At 39.9% G+C, this 20,807-nt stretch overlaps 1 protein-coding gene across 8 annotated transcripts in view; it reads left to right on the top strand.

Annotated features, from left to right (window-relative positions):
- Positions 1-2,450: 2,450 nt before the first annotated feature.
- LOC136845342 (protein FAM13A) overlaps positions 2,451-20,807 on the top strand; it is a 363,685-nt gene continuing 345,328 nt past the window's right edge. For 6 of the 8 annotated variants that reach the window (XM_067115583.1, XM_067115581.1, XM_067115582.1 and 3 more), the window contains exon 1: positions 2,451-2,606. The gene's annotated coding sequence lies outside the window, so the exon portion shown is untranslated. The remainder of the gene's footprint in view (positions 2,607-20,807) is intronic. The other 2 variants (XM_067115580.1, XM_067115576.1) reach the window with 1 other exon arrangement.

Raw genomic sequence — 20,807 nt, 5'->3', positions numbered from 1 at the left:
AATGAGGCCAAGCTAACGATCCGTAAAAACATAAGGAGGCCAAGCCTTAAGGTCCATGGAAACACAGGGGGACAAGTCTAAGATCCATAGATATATATGGAGGTCAATTCCAAGGCCATATATACATGCAGGAGCCGAGTCTAAGCTGCATAGAAAAATACGAATGCCAAGCTTTAAGATCCATAGATACATACAGAATCCAAGTCTGAGATCCATAGAAAGATACAAAAAGCCCAAGCCTAAAGATCCATAGATATAAACAGAATCCAAGTCTAAGAGCCATAGAAACATACAAAGACCAATCCTCAAGACCCATAGGTACATACAGAAGCCAAGTCTAAGATCCATAGAAACATAATGTAGAGGAAAAGTCTTAAGAACCATAGATGTGCATACAGAGCCATGTCTTAAAATCTATGCACGCACACATGTAAGCCAAGCATTAACATCCACACATACATATGCAGGCAAAGACTAAGATCCTTAGATACATACAAAGACCAAGGCTAAGATCCACAGATACATATAGAGGCCAAGGGTAAGATTCACAGATACATAAAATGGCCAAGTCTTAAGAGCCACATATACATATGGAGACCAGGACAAAAACCCATATATACATACAAGCCTAGTCCAACATTCATGGATACATATGAAGGCCAAGCATTCCAATCCATTGTTACATAGAAGGGCCAAGCCCTAACATCAATGGATACATATGAAGACCATGCCTAAAGTCCATAGATACATAAGAGCCAAGTCTAATGGGGGTCAGTCTAAGATCTATAGATACATATGGGGGCTAAGCCTAGGAGCCATAGATACATATGGAGGCCAAATACTCAGATCCAGAGCCAAGGATACAAATGGAGGCCAAGTACTCAGATCCAGAGACAAAGATACATAAATACATATGGAGGCCAAGTACTCAGATCCAGAACCAAAGATACATATGTAGGCCAAATGCTCAGATCCAGAGCCAAAGATACATAAGTACATATGGAGGCCAAGTAGTCAGATCCGGAGCCAGAGATGCATAGATGCATATGAAGACCAAACCTGAGATACACAGATGCGTATGGAGACCAAGTATTTAGATCCAGAGCCAAAGATACATAAATACATATGGAAGTCAAGCCTAAGATTCATAGATCCGTATGGAGACCAAATATTCAGATCCAGAGCCTAAGGTACAGAGTTAAATTTAGAGGGGAAGCCTAAGATTCATAGGCATTTAGAGAGGACAAACCTTAAGAGTTAAGATTCACTGATACATATGAAGACCGAGCTTTAAGATCCAGAGACAAAAAAGTAGGCCGTGCCTAAGACCCACAGATGTAGGCTATACAGCATACGCTGTATGAATGGAATATACTGGTCTGATTCATGAATGTTAAACACAAGGTCTAGACCTTGGTTTAACATATAAGCTCCGGTGACCACGTTAACAGCTGCTAAAGGAGCAAGATCCCGTGCTGGCATACAGCCGGTTTAGTTTTCAACAGTATCCGCGACCATCTGTATGCGCATCACATGAGATTAGCGACGTAATCCGAAAATAATACTGGCAGTACTATTTCCTGTGCAACTTTTTCACTTGAATTTAAACCATTAAAACAGCTCTAAATCATATAGTCAATTAACCGAACTTATAGATCTGGGCTAATAACAGATTCATGAGTAAAACTAAGTGTTGGAACGTAACGTTTTGTAAACAATAAAATCTGCTTAGACTGCCATTTTTAACAGAGGTGTAATGTGGTCTTATATGATTCTTCATTAATAATGCTTCTTGATTAAGATCCTATGGTATTCAGCGCGCAGATTCATAAACATCGTCTTATCTAATTTCGAAGGAATTTCAGTCATTCCAAGTTTACATATTAATGAGCGAATTTTGCTGATGGGGTCTTCACACGTTACACTATTCAGGAACTAGTCCCAGTACAGGTAGGTGTAGCCCATGATAGATAAATAGAAAGAAGAACGTAAAATAGTCCGAATAGCGGTAGACCTATTGCGTAAAAGATGATGATTGAAAAACTCAAAATATTCCAACTAATGGCATCTGCATTTCAAAAGACGCGAAATACAGTCAAGACGCTTAATATCCTGTCTGACGAAGGCATGGAAAAGAAACCGGAGCGAGTGAATTGCGAGGCAGAGGGGGCCTGCTCATGTAACATAGTTACGTTACTATTGCTAAGATGACACCTGACATTATTTCACTGGAGGGGCTTTCGCGTTCGGAGTATGAAATGGTATGTTAAAGACAAAGTAAAACGGAAGTAGCGTTTCTTTGAAGATTCATTCACCTGTTGGATTCGAGAACAGAACTAAAGAAAAATCACGTGTTGAAATGACGTCATATGAGAGAGAGAGAGAGAGAGAGAGAGAGAGAGAGAGAGAGAGAGAGAGAGAGATAGTTTCCCTTGTGCCCGCTAGATGTCAGACGCAAGAGATCGATCGGCGGCTTGGGGACCAGTCTCTAGAGTTAGATTTAACCCGGCTGTGCGACCAGAAGTGCGTTTCTCTTTGTTGTCGTGTGTCCAACCCATTTTCACCCCTAGTGAACATCCTGCGCGATTCCCCTGGCCTGTTTGAAGGTAAGAGTGACCGAACGGCGTGACTGGTGTGAAATAAGAGGGAGGACAGTCGGCGTTGGGTGCGAGTGATGAAAAGTTACCATTTTTTCCCGCACGAGATAATGGGGCGCGCCACATGCATCCGAGCAGTAAAAGCGGTCTTACCAGACAGCAGCAGCAGCAGCGTTTGCACCAGCGGTGTCGAACCTGTATCTGTCTCCCCGTGTCCTTTTCGTTCCTTGTACTCTCACAGTCCTCCTGTTACCATCTTCGAGTCTTGACCCCCATGACCTTTTTATTTATTATGGGTAATCTGACCCAGAGTTGTTTACATCTTGACGTGCGCATCATTGCGATTAGAAAGTCCCTTACGCACCGCAAACTAAAAATGATAACGTATGTCTCAGTTGTTTATCAAGTAAACGCTATATTTACCTTCTTCCGCCCAGTCTCTACCCCCTCCCCCATCCCCACCCCTCCATTCCCAGGCCATTGTGCACCTGTCTTGCAAAACTTACCTGTTTGCAGTTATGTTTGAGTTAATAACAGATGTTTACTGTCATTAGAGCTGTGCCATGGATGACTGTAATGACGCATGCAGCGCGAAGAGCTTGTAACGTGTTGGGATGTGTGAGTGTGTGTGTGTATGTGTATGTGGCAGGGTGGCAGCCTTGCTTTGCAAATGGGCGTGGCCGATAGAAACTGGGTGGTATTGGTCATGCATGGTGCTGTCATATGGATCGGTAGTTAAGATGTGCCCGTGTAGTCATTGATTTTTTTCTCTTAAGGAGTCCTGGGGTTAATAATGGAAGGATTCTAAGATATACCCTACCGTAGACTTGTTATTCCCGGAACCGGCATCCAGTACATATGTTTTGTAATCTTGCTTTCTGGATGTTTCGCTAGTTCATAATATTGGCGGTTGCTTCATGTAATGAAGCCATTGAACATCTAATTGATGAATTATGCCTGCAAGGAAAGAATATCCATGGGTACTACGTACTAAAGTTGAAAGATTTTACTTTTTCTTCACATGAATTTTACCGTTTTGTGAAAAATATGGATGCATCACAAAATACCCGACGTATGTTACTTGATGCATAAGTGAAGCTGAATCTTTTAAATGGAAAAGTAAAATATTCACTGATCCTCACATAGGCATATGCTTTCATTTGTTGTGACTTTTGAAGTGCTGTTTCAGCAAAAAAAAAAAAAAAAAAATAATAATATATATATATATATATATATATATATATATATATATATATATATATATATATATATATATATATATATATATATATATATATTGTATGTTACATTATGAGCTCCGCCCGGAAAATCCAATCAATAAATATGACAGTAATTTATGACAGTTTTGATGCTTACCTAGGCGCTTGAGCCGTATATAGTGTCTTGTATGTAGTATATCACGTATAGTAGATACTGGTAACTCTTTAAGACCTATGACATAAGGAAATGGATAGCACATTATGACAATTGCCGTATGCATACACTACACATACACACCGACCAAATAGTGACACCAGTGACAAATATGGCATGATACGTGTCTTATACAAAATGACAAACACGACGCGTACAGGGTGACTCATACATGACAAGCACGACGTATACTAAATTGCACTTGCGCGACAAATAGGGCGCATACCAAATTCCACATATGACAAGGTCGACGGTTACTAAATGACCAGTGAAAAGCTCGACGCATATCAAATGACGTATGCATGACAAACATGCACGGCAAAGTAGAAGCATACCATATGGCACATTCATGACAAGCACGACGCTATGATATGACAGGGTCGACACATACCAAATGAAACATGCTTGAATAGCTTAACGCGCACCAAACGACGCATGCGTGACAAGCAACATGTGTACAAAATAGCACATGCATAACGAACATGACGCATAAAGAATAAAATTGGCATGACAGGCAGTATGCTTACGGATTGACACATGCATGACAAGATGGACGCATGCCGAATGACACATGCACGAACACCATGTACACAAGATGACACATGCATACAACGACTCATATCAAATGACACATGTATGACAAGCAGGTTGCATACAAAATGACACATGTATGACAAGCCGGAAGCATGGAAAATGACGCGGACATGAAAAACACGACACAGCCAAAGACTTGCTTGCCATGCTCGACTTTACAAATTGACATATGGTTACCACCGTCGACGCGTACAAAGTTTTTCATGCTCACCCATCATTTAGACAAATGGCATGTGTGAAAAGCGCATGCATATGTGTGCACTTGCCCGATACAAACCTTAAAGGCACGTAGAGGACACATGCAGTGAACAATGAGTTTAGGAGATGGGTTGACCCCCTCTGGGCTTGTGTCTGTTTTTTATTTAAGATTTTAAGTTAGTTTTCACCAGGCGAATGATTTACTCTAGAATGTTCCTCATCATTCCTCAGGAGAATCTGTTCCTCTTTTGGGTTTTGTTTCCTTTGTAAATCTTCCCAGAAAGCGTTCTCTGGTGATAGCTTACCTACCGTACCTTGGCAACTTGATTATATACAGCCTCAGTTGTCTGTCATTGAAAATTCATAAAGAGCCCCTGATCAGCTCCCCTGTCCTCGGCCAATTTGTCTGGCTGCAGCCAACCTTCCATGAATGTGTCATCTTTTCAAGGCAAAATTTCCTGAAAACTTCATTTCAGGTCACTGTTATTTCGATTCATAAAACATTTTCTGCAATTCTCCAACCAGACGGAAGCAATTCTAACCCCCACCCCACCCAACAAATATCAGACCGCAATATATTCCCTGAAAATCGCATTCCAGGTCCTCATTTCTTCCCTGAAAACCTCACGCCTGGTCGCGGCCAACCTTCCGTGAGTTGTCTGACAATTGCGCAGGAAATTATTGCGTAATGTAACTGCTATCTGCTGGACAAAACATCTTCCGTGATCAGAATACATGTTACCAAGAAAATATTCTTCACAAGTTTATCGTTTGTGCCGTATATACAGTAGAAGTGCTCGGCGAATGGAATTATCTCTATTTATAGAATTCGTCTCGTTTTATGTAGCACCAAGATAGAGCTAAAGGGGATGGGCTAACAGTTGTTTTTTCCCCTTCTTTTTTAAGGCGGTTTCTGCGCGTCATTACCTACGACAAGAATATTCCTGCTGGGCGAGGTCGATGGTGAGGAGACTTCGTTCAATAGAAGCTTGAGGCAATGCAAAACTGGTTTTTTATGCTCTTCATGAACTCGCCGTTAATTCTGTCACTTCGTTTATTCATGAGATTCCCTACTTATTTTCCCTCGGATGTATACAACTCGTATGACACGAATTACTGGTTCTAGCGAACCTCATGAATATATTTTGTCTAGAGAGACCCGATTGTTGTGGGTCTCTCTCTCTCTCTCTCTCTCACAGTAATGCATGAGGAAACGACGGCAAACGATACGTTTCTTCCGCAGACATGTATTGATCTCGGGTTTGGTTGCTCGTATTGTTTGCCGGCCCTTGAATAATCTTCGAGTCTTTGACGATGCAATATTCGTAACTTTGTCACGCGGAGGGCCTAAATATTTTGCCAAACTGTTAAGTGTGTAATTTGAAAGGTTTTCATCTATTAGAAGAGCAAAAAAAAAAAGTATTAATTGCGCAACTAAACGTGCAGACACCGAAATGGATTGCGGCATGTTCTCATTTAAAAGGAAGATTTGGAGAAGTCCATCTATCTGAGCAGTTTGCATTCGGGCATCTTCTGCTATTCCATTGATCGAGCGTACCCATTTTCTTCTCTCGCTCTTCCGTGATTGTGCGCGAGTCAGCATGACTCAAGTGCATTTCTTTTTGGGAGATTTTAACCTCGCAGCGATCAATGTAATGAGGAGTCTAATATTAGCTAGTCTCAACAGGTGATACGGAAGGGTATTGAAGTGCCCTGTGAATTTATCGCAGGACGTTAAGGAGTTTTGTGGAGAAAGGATTAGGCTGGTGTCATGTCATTGGGTACTTTTGTGCCATTTATTCTTTTTCTGTCTTTCCACTTCTTTTGAATTTTCCATTTTTTCTGAATCCTAGGAAGTCTCAAAATCATAGAAGTTCAGTATTATATTTAATTTTTTCATCATTATCAAGATTTTCCTAAATGTTAGGAGAAATATGTCTTTCAGATTTCAGTCGGTATATTGAGAAATAAAGGTATGGTGAGAATTTGGCTTACATGACTCTGTTATTGACTCTAGTGCTCTTTAATGGCTGGAGACACTGTTCTCATTCATGATGACCGCCACAGCAGCTTTTCAACCGAACGGCATTAAAAGAAATCAGTTAATAAGATCTTCTTTACAAAGTTGTCTGTATTATCTTGTCTATTGGTTGATTTGCGAGTTTGATCATATTGGCAGCCCAGACTGTGTAACTTCAGGGAAAGGACGCAGGGGCACCATGTCATGACTGTTGTACTGGCATTTAGATTATAGAGATCACTCCTTGGATAGGAGGGTTGGAGCTTTCCTAGACAGTGACCCCTAAGGGTTTTCCTGGGGTTATTATCTAGGACTAATATTTCTTGGGGGTCATTATCTTTATGATATTTACAGTCTTTTGTTTATGTTTTTACGGTAACCTCCAAGGGGCTTGTACTAAACTGGCCGCAAAGGTGGATACTCACCGGGTTAAAACCCATGGGGTCACGATCTAGGTAAGATCCGTAGGATTATTGTGAATCTTCTGAGCTCCCCTAATGGCTGATCATTTCACATTGTGAGCTGACGGAGGAAACGTTTGGTAGCCAGCTGATGTCTGGAAGATGCGTCGAGTCTTGTGAGTACCAGGGTGACTTTCAACGATGAGAGAAGCATCTTTGCGGGATTGCTGCTTTCATCCAGTTTCAACTCCTATTTTATGTACAAAACTTGCGGCTTGTGTTTGCACCTTGGAAGTTATAAAGATTTAGACACTTTTAGGACTTATTTACCGTTGTGGTGAAGACCTGTGGTGTAGGAATCATCATGAGCATTAAAAGTATGGTTCACCAGCCTGGGGCTAAGGTATGTCAGATGCAATATCAATAACACGTGATTTTTATAAGAGCCTGTGTCAACAGTTAGACCTGATCCGTTAGCAAGAAATATTAAACAAACGTAATGAATCAGTATGGGGCATTTACAGGCGAAGCTACAATTTTACTAAACATTACTAATCACATTGCACTGTGTAGGTGTGGAAGTATGCAGTGTGAGTTTTGAGAGGCCTCATAGTTCATCAGGGTTAGTTCATGATACTTAGTTTTCTGTAAAAGAAAACTATTGAGATGGCTATTTGTCTGTCTCTCCGCCCTCAGATCTTGAAAACTACTGAGGCCAGATGGCTGCAAATTGGTATGTTGACCATTCACCCTCTAATTATCAAACATTCCAAATTGCACCCCTCTAGCCTCAGTAGTTTTTATTTTATTTAAGGTTAAAGTTATCCGTGATCGTGCATCTGGCACCACTATAGGTGCCAACAACACAGGCCACCACCGGGCCGTGGCTGAAAGTTTCATGGGCCGCTGTTTAGAGTTTCATGGGTCGTGGCCGAGAGTTTCATACAGTATTATACGCTGTACAGAAAACTCGATTGTGCCGAAGAAACTTAGGAGCATTTTTTACTTGTTTTCTCTGTTGTCAGCTGCGGCACTTGATTTTTATCAGCATGCCAAAAGGGTTACTCAGGAGGGTTACTCCTAAATCATCCCACTTCTTCAAGTGCCAACCATTTGGAAGTCTTTTTAGGTATGCAATCGCTTTTCACTGATGCTTTTAGTGATCCAGTGACTTGCAGTTGTCAGTCATACCCTTATGCTGCTGGTGTCATTGAGAGAATGAAAGAGTCGTCGTCCAGAAAGTATTGAGCAGTGCAGTTAGGTGGTCCAACAGGAACACGTTTCTAAACAAAAATAAAAGTTTTTTGTAAGTTACTTTTATAGCAATCGCCTGTAAAGTACAAGGAGTAATCCCCACTGTTAGGCCATGGTAACCTCAGTCAAGTTAGGTACATTTAACTGTCACGGGGGGAGGGGGCTAATCCCTCCCAGTCAGGCCATGGCATTGTCGGTCAAGCTAGGATTTATTCTCTTCTGAGTACATTTGAGGCAGGTAATTATGAGTAGTGAAGTGTTTTACAGACCGTTAGCACTTTACCCCTTGGTTCTGTTGCCAGTGCAGTGGCTTGTTCTTGTGTTGGCTTTTCAGTGGCTTGCAGCCTTATGTTGCCAGTCCTTTGGTTTATTCTCACATTTCCAATTCAGTAGCTTGTGTTTAATGATATGCTTATGACACTGATCTATTGATGCTTGCCCTAGCTGCTGGTGAGCTGCCTATTGCTAGTGTAGCTTCTCCTATGGCTTGTACTTTTGTAATTGATCCAGTAACTTGTGCTAGTGTAGCTGCTCTAGTGGCCTGTACTTTTGTAACTGATCCAGTAGCTTGTGCTGTGTAGGCTAGCTGCTCCAGTGGCTTGTACTTTTGTAACTGATCCAGTAGCTTGTGCCAGGGTCGATGATCCAGCTATTTGATTTTGTACTGCCGGACCAATAGCTTTTAGTGATGTTGCCTTCTCAAATGCTCTCTTGCCGTTTTTCACTTTCTTTAAGGTCCTTTAATGACCATGTCATATACAGTATACTTGTGGCTTGGCATTTTCATTGCATGTTTTTTCTTACACCCTTGTCCTGAAAGCCCAAGGCATACTGAAGCAATTGGTTACTTACTCCATTTAGCTCTTAATAAAGACAAATGCCCCGGGCTGTTAAAGGACACACTTGCCAGCTGATACATGCTGTTGTTTCTTTGGCAGTCAAGTAGCGTCCAGGTCTCAATGCTAAATTATTTAGATTGTTTTCAAACTCATTGTATCATAAGGCGATATCATCTTATGTGGATATTTTTGTAACTGCGCATACCTGATTATGGTAATATTGGCTGTTATATTTAGGAATTGCAGTGGATATTGACAGATATTGCGTGGAGGGTTTTTCGATGGTCGTTTATTCATCGTTTTGGTGCCCCCTCTCCACCCCGCCCCCAAACTTACCCTTTTAGTAATATTCGGAATAGTAACACATGCTCTTCTTGCTTCCACCACTGCGATTGTAAGCGGATAAAATATTTCATCAAATACCCAATCTGTGAGTTTTCATACCATCAAAATCATGAGTATAAGAATTTTATAGATGACACACTGTACTTGGCTAACTGTCGCCTCTTTCTACCTGAGAAATAATAGTTCTATTGGAATATTTGCCGTTTTATTCCCCAGCCTTTACGGTGTCGAGGTAATAAAGCAAAGGCTTCAGTCTGTCTGTCACTCTCTATTTTGTCCAAGTGACCATCCGTCATTCATTTGAAAATTCAACACATAGCTTACACTTAACCTTGGATGATTCATTGGGTAGTCCAAGTTTGACAATTTATTTTTTTGGGGGAGAAGAGACAGATTTGTGTGTTCGCAAGAATTTTAAGCCTCAGTATTTTACCCATAACGTACACTAAAATCAAGGTAACGTACACTTACCTTGATTTTAGGTGAATTATATGATGGTTCAGGTTTTACTTTTTTTTTGATAGGAAACCTGAAGGTTTTTGTTGCAAATTTATTTTTTATAGAAAATCTGAAGGTTTTTGTTACAAATTTATTTTTTTTATAGAAAATCTGAAGGTTTTTGTTGCAAAATTTTTTTTAGACAATGTAAAGGTTTTTATTGCCAAAATACTTTCTATAGAAAATCTGAAATTTTTGTTGCAAGAACTGTGATTTTGAGAAAATTTTTTTTTTTGTACTCCCTCAGCTCTGTATGAATTGTGATTGAGAAACAATGACTTAAAAGATACTGATTTGAGCAACAGACAGACAACTTACCAAGGAAAGATGTGAGATAGACGAACGTGAATTTGCTCTCTAATCCGTTGAAATAGATTATAGAACTGTTTAGCTAGGATATCTTCAATGGTAAAATGACGAGAAAGTTTAGCAATGTCGGGAATGAGATTGGACCAAACCAGCAATGATTCTAAATCTGTGTAACCTGATTAACGGAAAATGGGTTCATTGACTATTACTGCACACAGTTTGGCTGCAAGTTTGTTGTCTTAAAAAGATCGGATGACTGTATTTTCCTCTTTTTCAGAGCACAAGACAATCGACCTTGCTTGACCCAAGATGAAACGATTAGTGGAAATGCATTGTTGTTTTCGTTAATATCCGTTAGAAGAAAAGCCTTCGCTGTTCTGCGTTTTCCTCCTCTCTTTTTTTCTATTCCAAACATGTTCCAGAAGTCTTTTGTTCCTTACACCGATGGACTGTGGAACGGTCTCCGAGGATGTTGTGTAATTGAAACCACAGAAGTTTCAAGCGAAGAGACATTACATTACTATTGTAAAAAATTCTCCCTGTACTTTTTAATAATTTATACAAAATTTTATGTTTATTTATTAATGTGTTAATTTATCTTTTTGTCCATAACTGACCCCTTCTGTATTTCCTATTACCTTCTGTAACTTCTTTCGAATGAACTCCATATACTTTGGAAGCTTGAATTTCACGTCAGTGGCCCCTGTGGGCTTGTTCCATATGAAAAGGGTTCATCTTATGAATAATAATAATAATAATAATAATAATAATAATAATAATAATAATAATAATAATAATAATAATAATAGGGTGGCACTGGAACACACGCAATGGCATAACCTTGGTACTGGGACTCGAACGGCATCAGATGTCAAAGCCAAAGGGGTGTCGTGCTTCATTGGGACTGGATTCTTTGTCCATGACAATGATTTTCCACCTTTGTTATGATGACTTTTGACTTTCGTAACGGTCTGGGTTTGGGTCACTCCTATCATTCAACACGATTTTTATCAATTTACTCACCGATTCAAATTGACTCGTGATTAAAATAGTTTTCCTGTAAGCTATTTAAACCAAGGAGAATTAACCATTGTAGCATTGTGGCCAGGAGATTTAAAAATTTAAAAACGGTCCGTTTGGACACGTGAAGAGAATGAGTGAGAACATTAACCAGAAAAGCAGTAGATATGGAAGTGGGTAAACGAAGGCCAACAGAAAGGTCCAGGAAATCAGGGAAAAAGGTTACAGATGAAGGAAGACCCACATCAGATGAGAATTCAGGCAGAACGTCACATGACAGAAGACGGCTGAGAAAACTCATTTCCCGTCTCAACCGGGAACGTAACAGCTTGCAGGAAAACGACTGTGATGCTACAGCAATCAAAGATAAACAAAATAAAATAAGTAACCGTATTTTGCAATCGAGAACTCTCCTCTTCCAACCCTCAAAAGAAAAAAAAAGATAGAAAAATCTGCGCATTTTCTGCACATCCTTCGCATAAAGAAACAAAGATAGCAAAAAATTTCAAATTAAAATAGGAAAGGAAAAATTTTTATAGTCCCACGGTTACTCATCACGTAACTCGGCCTAAATAGTAGTTCAAGGATGTGGATAGACCATGTATGCACTAGCCTGATTCATAATTGCGTAAGACTCATGCAACTCAAAAGCTATTGCGGCTTGGCCTGGACTAAAGAACATCGGTATAAATAACCTGCAAGGGTTGATGGATATACAAGTTAAACCAAGTAGTTGAATAACAGTGTGCAATTTAGCAAAGTTGCTGCTTGACGTAATAATCGCACGTAGTTGCCTGAATAGACTCTATTATTACTAAGTAAACATTGAAGTGGAACAGGCCTGAAAGGCATTTAACTTCTTAAGCAGACTTACACCAAATAGAATCCTCCATGCGTGAAAAAAAGAAAAAGAAAATAAACCAGATGAATGATAGGCACTAATTAAACATCAGCTCATCTTTTACGTTATGCACTGTGTTTATCTCTTCAGCGTCGATAGTTTTGAAAAGCCTTTATTTTCGTCTCCTTTGTGAATAGGTATCAGCGTCAGATGGGTCAAGAAAAAAAAAAAGATGTGGGGCTAGCAGTTTCATCCCAAGAGATTCACTGAGAACAGGAAGAATCTACTGGCGAGGTACCACCCATCCAAGAACTGACCAGACACAACGGACGACTTAACGCTGTAGCGAAATTGCCACTGCTGTGTTATGCTTTTCATATTTCTGTCGTCTAGGATCAAACCAAATTTAGATCGATGAGTTTAGTATGCAGAGAGCAATAGGCGGCGTCTTTTTCAGCAGAGTGGCCTCAAGTGAATGGGAGTGTTAAAAAAAAAAAAAAAAAAAAAAAACTCCAACATTCCTCCGCCTTTTCGTGCGTGAGGGCAACAGCCTACTTACCCTTGACCTCGCAACAAAGCCCCTCCGCCCAATCACCTCCTTAGTCTATTATCCTCTTGGTGCTCTTGATGTTCTCCCTCTCCTTGTCCTCTTGAAGTCGCCAAGCCTCTTTTTCAGGAGGGTCACTCCGTCTCCCAGGTCCCCGATGATGTCAAGGAGTCATAATAATGCTGCTTGTCGATCAAGTCATCACTCCCAAGAATGTCGAGTCAGTTCTTCAAGGGTGGCGAGGTGGGAGGAGGAGCGGGTGGGTTGGTGGGTGGGGAGGAATTGTTAGAGAGGGACTTGGAGGCCTCTTGCTCCTCTGGGTGGTGTTTGCCTTCAGGATGTTGAGGGCTTGTCTCTGTTTAGGCCTGCTGAGAGCCAATCAGGTGCTTTCTCAGAGTTCTTTCCAATTCTCGGAGAGAGGGCGTTTTTATTTTATTTGCTTAATTTGTTTCGCAGAATAGAAAGCAAGTCAGTTTTGGGATCCTTTGGTCTAAGAGAAGTTGACAGCTGCTGTCATAATTACTTCAGACATCATGTTAGTACCGAATCCGGGCATTGGTTTTGCTATACGAAGGCTGAATCTCTTAACATTCCAGTAACACGTTCACCAGTCCCAGTGTAGTAGCCTCCGAAGTGTTGAGCGCACTCAGATACACTGTTCCAGATGTGTTCATCCAAGGAGGAAATACTCTTTAGATGGTACGAAATTTTGAGAAACTTTGAATGACAATGTAAATGTGGATAACCACATGGGATATCTATACCATGCCGAGATTTAAGTGAAATTTTGTATATATTTGTATGTACATTTTTAAAATTTTATTTATTCTCTGACAAATAAATGAAAAAAAGCGCTGAATAACCGATATAGGTTTCCGTGGTTAGACTTACGGCCTAAACCTCATAATCACGTCAGCTCAGTACGTTGGTTACAAAGCTGGTCTTAAGTTTAACGAAGTGAAGCATCACTGGGTGTGATTGATGATCGCCCACTTACTGGCTGCAGAGGAGCAAGGCCCTTGCTGGCATAAGGCTGGCTTAATCTAGATAGAATGCCCAGAACGTTCACAGGTTATGGCATGGGCCTAGCAACCTCATCCCGATGTAGCATTGAAGGGGACTATATACTGTGTGTGTATATATATATATATATATATATATATATATATATATATATATATATATATATATATATATATATATATATATTACACACGTACATACACCAGTCTATTTAGACGCCTTCTGTAAGTCATCATATGGCGCTATGTACTACTTTGCAGTATATTTTGTGCCTGATAGTTCCTCGGTTGGAGTGGGTGGCATCTAGGCTGGAGACGGATATGGGGGCAAGCAACGTCATCCCAAAAGGCCTGCTGATCACCGTAAGGTTAATGTCCTTTGTGGCTGCTCCTTGTACGGGGAAAAGGTGCATGATAAAAATGCAATATATATAGTGTGTGCGCGCGCCAGCTCAGTCTTTCAGTTGATGCTGTATCCAGGAAAAGAAAAACTACATAGTCATGTAAAAATTTTGTGGTTGAAATATTAAAATTTTGTTCTTCAGGCTGCTATACTTCCCAACTTTTTTTTATAATTGTAAGGCTGCCCAAAATTAGCCTAAGGCCGAAACGACATCCTTTCACGTGGAAGCACTTGGGCGATTTCTGACAAGGGATTTAGACACCAAAAAGCACCTAAATTGTTATATGTTTGCTTCCTTTATGTGGCTCGTAATTCTATATAAAATTATCCATCTTTTAAACATATTTATCAATCAGAATTCAGTTATATATACAGTATATATAATTACATATACAGTATATATATATGTATATATTCTATATACATATATATATATATATATATATATATATATATATATATATATATATATATAATAATATATATATATATATACTGTATATATCACCTAGAATTCTGTTACCGAGAAAAATCAGTTCGACGTTAGAGTGTCACTCAATGAAGCTTTGCTATCGCGAGCGATTTTCTCTTTCATTGCGCTGGTTAATCTTTTTTTGCTGGCTCATGGGCAACGCACTGGACCAAAAAATGAGGGCCGATTGGAAGGCGTCCAGAAATAAACACGGAAGGTAAAGGTAATTGTTTTCATCCCTTCCTCTCCAGAGGCAGGTGACGATGTTCCGTGCCATCATTTTTTCCGCCAGTATCGACTCATTAGTGGAAAATGTTTGTTGTCAAGATGGTAACAGATGTCACTTTTTGTCAGTCAGTGTGCTCCTGTGATGCGGCACAAAAGATGCCATGTAGTATGCTCTTGTAACACTTCCTTTACATAAGTTGCCATCAAGTCCTTATTTACTTACTGAAGTGGTAAAAGAATTTAGCATTGTAGAGGCAAGGGAAAGCTTATGTATATATATTTATATATATATGTATACACACACACCTGTCTTTATTGCTGTATGTTATCAGTGGACTACAGACCATTTTAGGAGGGTAATAACTGAGTACCTTCTATTGGTTGGGCAGAGTTTATATATATCACGTGAATATATATCCAGTATATATATTGTATATGTGTGTGTATACATATAGAATATATATATATATATATATATATATATATATATATATATATATATATATATATATATATATATATATATATATATATATATATATATATATATTATAATAAATTTTCATGTATATTATATATATATATATATATATATATATATATATATATATATATATATATATACATATATATATATATATATATATATACCTTTATTGTTGTATTATTTGGAATGAATCTTACCTACCGTTAAATTCAGGTTATATCTTTTAGCCATTAGGTCACCAAATTTAGGTGCGATCGGCGTACAAAATAACGCTTGGCTAACCTGCTAGGACTGCCTCTGTAATCACCTGTTTCCCACCAGGTGGCGTTGGAATGTTTACATTCTTGTCAGAATACTTTACGCAGTGTCCTTGTGCAGATGGTGTGAATCAGCGTTAGTAAAAATTCTAATGATTTCTGGCTGATTTTCTTCTGTAGGGTATTGTGTTTGTTTTCTGTTTTTGCATTATGTCACCTACATCAAGTAGAGATGAAAGTATTAGACTGTATTGGAAAGAGTTTGTGGAAACTGAATGTTTTAGTTGTGCATGGCCATGTAGCCTGTAAGCTAGCCTAGCTGTTGAGGCACGATTGTGGTCTTCTTGATGTGAAGATAAGGAGTGATCTAATGAGAGGATGAAATTTTGTCAAGTATCGGAAGATGCTAGAGGCCAATAGATTATGTAGACAGTTCGTTATGGCACACCATAAGCCTACTCAATCTTTTCCTTTTGCCTTCCGGTGTGGCTTCTCCTCCTCCATTAGCCAACCTGGTAGCATAGGTTAATTCCTCTCGCACTCCTTCTGCTCTATTTTTGTTTTTGCTCCCTATGTGGTTCAGGAGGAAAATAATAGGTAATTGAGAAATATTCTTTCATTGTGGTCAGAAATTTGACCATACATAGTATGGTGAAGATCGCCCCCCCTCCAGTGATTGACCTTTTTCGGTTTCCCCCGTGATAGAGTAGGTGTTGGAGCCCTGGCGTCTTGTCTGTAGCCTACCCTGTGGACTTCCCTGGGTCCATTGGTCTTCTCCATGGACAGGGAACCATGGCGTGTCATGGGACCAAGGTCTATGTCCTTCACCACCTCTATCAGCTGTCTCTGTAGTTCGGATTCAGCGTGTTCTCCAGAGGAATGGTTTGGTAGTTTGGCTCTTGCGTTTGCTGGCTTGTGTAGTCTGTTCTGGAGAGAGTGATAGTGATGTATGTGAACTGTTAGAGTTACTTAGGGATACAGACATGTCACATTTGCCACAGTAGTTCTGAACTGCATGTCAGTTCTCTTGTTATCGTTTGCTTACCTGGTATCGTCCTCGGCGTGGACGATAACCCTCCCGTCTTATTCAGTCTTCCCCTTGATTGCCTCATATTCATCAACTTGTGACAGTTATTCCTTTTCATAATAGTGGCTCTTCCTCCTTCTGCTGCTTACTTGTCTAGAGTGAGTTAGCCTGGTGATAGAATGGCTCTTGCTTCTCGGCAATCGCCTCTTAAGCATTGTGCAGACAGCTCTGGTGGTTGTCACGATTACGTGGTGAGGTCATGCGAGAACCCTCTACCCTCCCCACCCAGCCATCTCTTTCCCAGCATCTGGTACTTAATACCGGGATTCTGTGACATCTTTGCTGACGTTCTGTGGCATGTCACCTTCTCTGGCATTTTTTGTTGCCTCACTGTCATTGTCCGTAGATTGCTGTTTTCTTCCATCTCAGTTCCTCCATTTAAACTTTAGGGGTTTCAACCATGATTTGGTTGATTTCTCTTTAGTATTTAAGTGGTGCTTAGCTTGTTTTGTTCCGTTTCACTTCCTTTTGCTGAAAGTGAATCCGTTGACCAGCGCTCTTTAGTTTACTTCTACCTCGGCTTCTGTTAAACAAGTGAGAAGTTAACACTGATTATGGCATGGTGTGTGATTATGGCGTGGTGTGTTATCATGGAAGTAGGGCCTGTGGGAAATGGATGAACAGTCGAAAGAGAAAGCTAGGAAACTGTTTAGTGTTAAATAGCCCTGCATTTAACACGAGCAGTGTATTGTACTTGCAACTTTGTTTGTAGAGTGAGCTCTTAGGAACCAACCAACCTAGCCAATGTGTCGACATGTTGGTGGCTTAATCTAAACAACAGAGGCGATCTCAGAAGTGTATCCTTTAATGCTGGTTCTTGGATGCTACTGCATCTATTTCCAGTTTTTGAAGCTGTTTAGAGCTGGGTTAGGACATAGATACGATATAAGTTTTTTCACCTTTGTTCAACTTGCAAGTTTCAAGTTTTTGGACCAACGAAGCGAAGACTCCTCTAACTGGTAAGGTACTTTGACCTACTTGTGAGGCTGAAGTACCTTCGAATTTGGTATTTGGTTCTTAGCACTACAGCTCGATTACTGCTCAACCATTAGTACCTGTTTTTGACAGTGTCCCATCATTGTTTCCTTAACCCCTAAGTGTTTAAGGCCATCACCTAAGATATCTCGAATCAGGAGACTAGAACATTTTTAGCACTACCTTTGAAGTCTTCCCTCTATGGTCTTGCCCTTACAGCCTTTTTTTTTTCATGTAAGTTCCATGTAAAATTTCCAAAACCACTCTCAGTTTTGCTTCAGTAGTGATCTGGCTCACATTCTAAGTGGAAAAATTACACATGTAACTATAACTGATGTTTTGAACTCCAAGCTCAAGTAGGCTGTGTGGATCCTCAGAAGGCAGTGTGCAGAGTTTAAGAAGTGTCCAGCAAAGCATCAAGAAGTACCTTTGGTAGTGATGGTTCTCAGGGGAGGATACTTTGTACCTTTTGTTATTTTTTTTTTTACCCCTATCAACTTCTTGATATCCTTTTCTCCTCACTCTTCATACAGAGAAGTTCAGGGTTGGGAGGGGTAGATTGGACAGTTGTTATGCAATGAATGTATTGAGCCATGGTCATTTCCAATCTCAAGTTTATTCATATTACTCCCTTTTCAATGAGTCATTCAGTATGGTCCTGGCAGCCTTTTGTAAGGGCAAAGGATGTTTACTGTTGACATGTAGGACATATACTTCCACATCCTGGTACACCTTCAGTCGAAGAAAAGTATTCTCCTGTGTGTTGGAGTTTTTAGCAGAATGTATTCATCTGCTTGGTATCAGAGTAGTTCTTTCTTTTTTGGACGACTGGTTTGTTCTCACCAATTTGTTTCTGACGAACTTGAGGGTGAAGAATTGTTTTATGTCTAACCTCAGAGCTGGGCATTATGTTCAATATTGACTAATCTATTCTTTTCCAGTCCAGTAAATTGTTTATCTGGGTATGAAGATTAGCTCTCTCTTATTGTTTTTTTTTCAACAGAGGATAGACAGACAATTTTCTACCACTTTTGAGAACTTTAATGGGTTGGCCTGTAGACATCAAGAACCTTTATTCTGTCCCCAGATGTCTCAGAGGTAGTTTGGGGGCATTCTGAGAAACATCTGTTGTCAGGGAGTTGGAAAGTAAACAACCTACAGCTTTTAGCAGTTTGGAATGGTCTTATGCTAGCAGAACATCTAGTCAGAGGCAGTACGATCGCAGTCATTTCTGACAATTTAACCTCTCATTCTTATATAAGATGACAAGAAGACAGAGCCCAGCAATATCATTCCTTTAGCCTGTTTCGTCCTAGGGAAAAACATTGCTATTTAAGACCCAACTCAGCTGAAAGGGTAAGGTCTTCAGTCAGATAGTCACTTCTTCCTCAGGTTTGTCAGAAGTTGTGGAACTCTGGGGAGACCCAAACACCAATCTGTTCATGACTGCCCAAAACACCAATCTCCCAGTTTACTGCCCTCCATGCCAGGATCCTAAGGCAGTTGATACCTTCCATCAGAATGGTCGAATCTAGACCTTTACGCTTTTCCTCTGTTTGCTGTTTTGAGGAAATACTCAATAAGTTACGAGCTTTACAGAGCACAAGGATGATTTTGATAGCTCGTTGGTGGCCCCAAAGGGAATGGTCCTTTCCTGTTGGTAGATGTTAATTGCCTTCTTCCATTTAGGAAAGACCTTTTCAGACAGTCTTATTGGAGAAGATTCCATCAAACCACATGCTTCATTTGACCATGTGGGGATAATCATTTTCTGTTACGAGCTAAGGGCATTTCTAGCAATCCTTAAGTCTAGAAGGCCCTCCACTGTTAGACTTGTGTATCAATAACAGTGGTCAGTTTATTGATCTTGGTGCTTGTCCAGAGTGATACCCAGCACCCATTCACAAGATGGCTGATTTAAGCCCTGCCAGTATCGAGCACACAAAGCAGTTTTCTGTCACAGCGGTCAAAGGATACTGCATTACATAGCCTTCAGTTCTCTATCATGCTGGCTGGAATATTGCTTATGATTTAAAGTTTGAAGAGGTTTTCTATCTTTTGTGCTGGAAATTTCAATCTTCCTTTCATGGTTTACAATGAAATTTAGACGTAGTCCTGCAGATTTTAACATAACCTCGTTTTGAGCCTTTTGATAAGTCATCACTTAAGCACTTTGAAGACACCTTTCTTTTAGCTCTTGCTGTGGCAAAGTGTATTAGTAAGTTTCAAGCCCTTTCTTGTATGTGGGCTTTGTTTTAGTGGTAACCTCTCTCTTTTCTTTCATTGCTTAGAGAAAAGATATAGAAGTGAAAGCCCATCTTAGATTTGTGACAGTGTTTAATTTAACTGCTTTGGTAGGCAATGCTGAAATGGCTGTCTTATGTCCAGTTAGAACTCTTAAGGGTTTATATTAGTGAGCTTCAAACCCTCTCTTGTATGTGGGCTTTGTTCTTGTGGCAACTTGTCACCTTTCATTCATTGCTTAGAGAAAAGATTAGAAGTGAAAACCCCTTCCAGATTTGTGACAGTGCCTAATTTAACTGCTTTGGTAGGCAAGGAAGAAGTAGCTGTCTTCTGTCCAGTTAGAACTTTTAAGTGTTTACCTGGACAGACATAAACCTTTAAGAGGAGGAGTTAAGTATTTATCTGTGGTGTTAGGAGACCAAACACTCATATGCAAGAATAATTAAGTCGATGCACACAGAATTTTACCATTTTTGAAAATAATCCTCATGGCTTCAGTACCATAAGCACATCTTTATTTTCTTTAAAACCTTTTGCTAGAGAAGGTTGTCATGCAGCTCAGAGGGGATGTAATTGTTGTTGACTCATATTATTTGTGTAATTGTTGTTGACTCATTTGTGAAATGTTCAAATTTAGCATGAGGTGTAAAACCCTTAGTCCTATCGTTGCAGCAGGGATGCTTTCTCACAAACCAAATATGATGGTAATCTTGCTTTCTATCTTATCGTTAGCTG

This window comes from Macrobrachium rosenbergii, chromosome 13 (genome assembly GCF_040412425.1).
Source record: "Macrobrachium rosenbergii isolate ZJJX-2024 chromosome 13, ASM4041242v1, whole genome shotgun sequence".
In the NCBI taxonomy this organism is placed as follows: Eukaryota; Metazoa; Arthropoda; class Malacostraca; order Decapoda; family Palaemonidae; genus Macrobrachium; species Macrobrachium rosenbergii.
The sequence above is the reverse complement of the archived record's forward strand: the minus strand, read 5'-3'. Positions and strand labels throughout refer to the sequence as shown.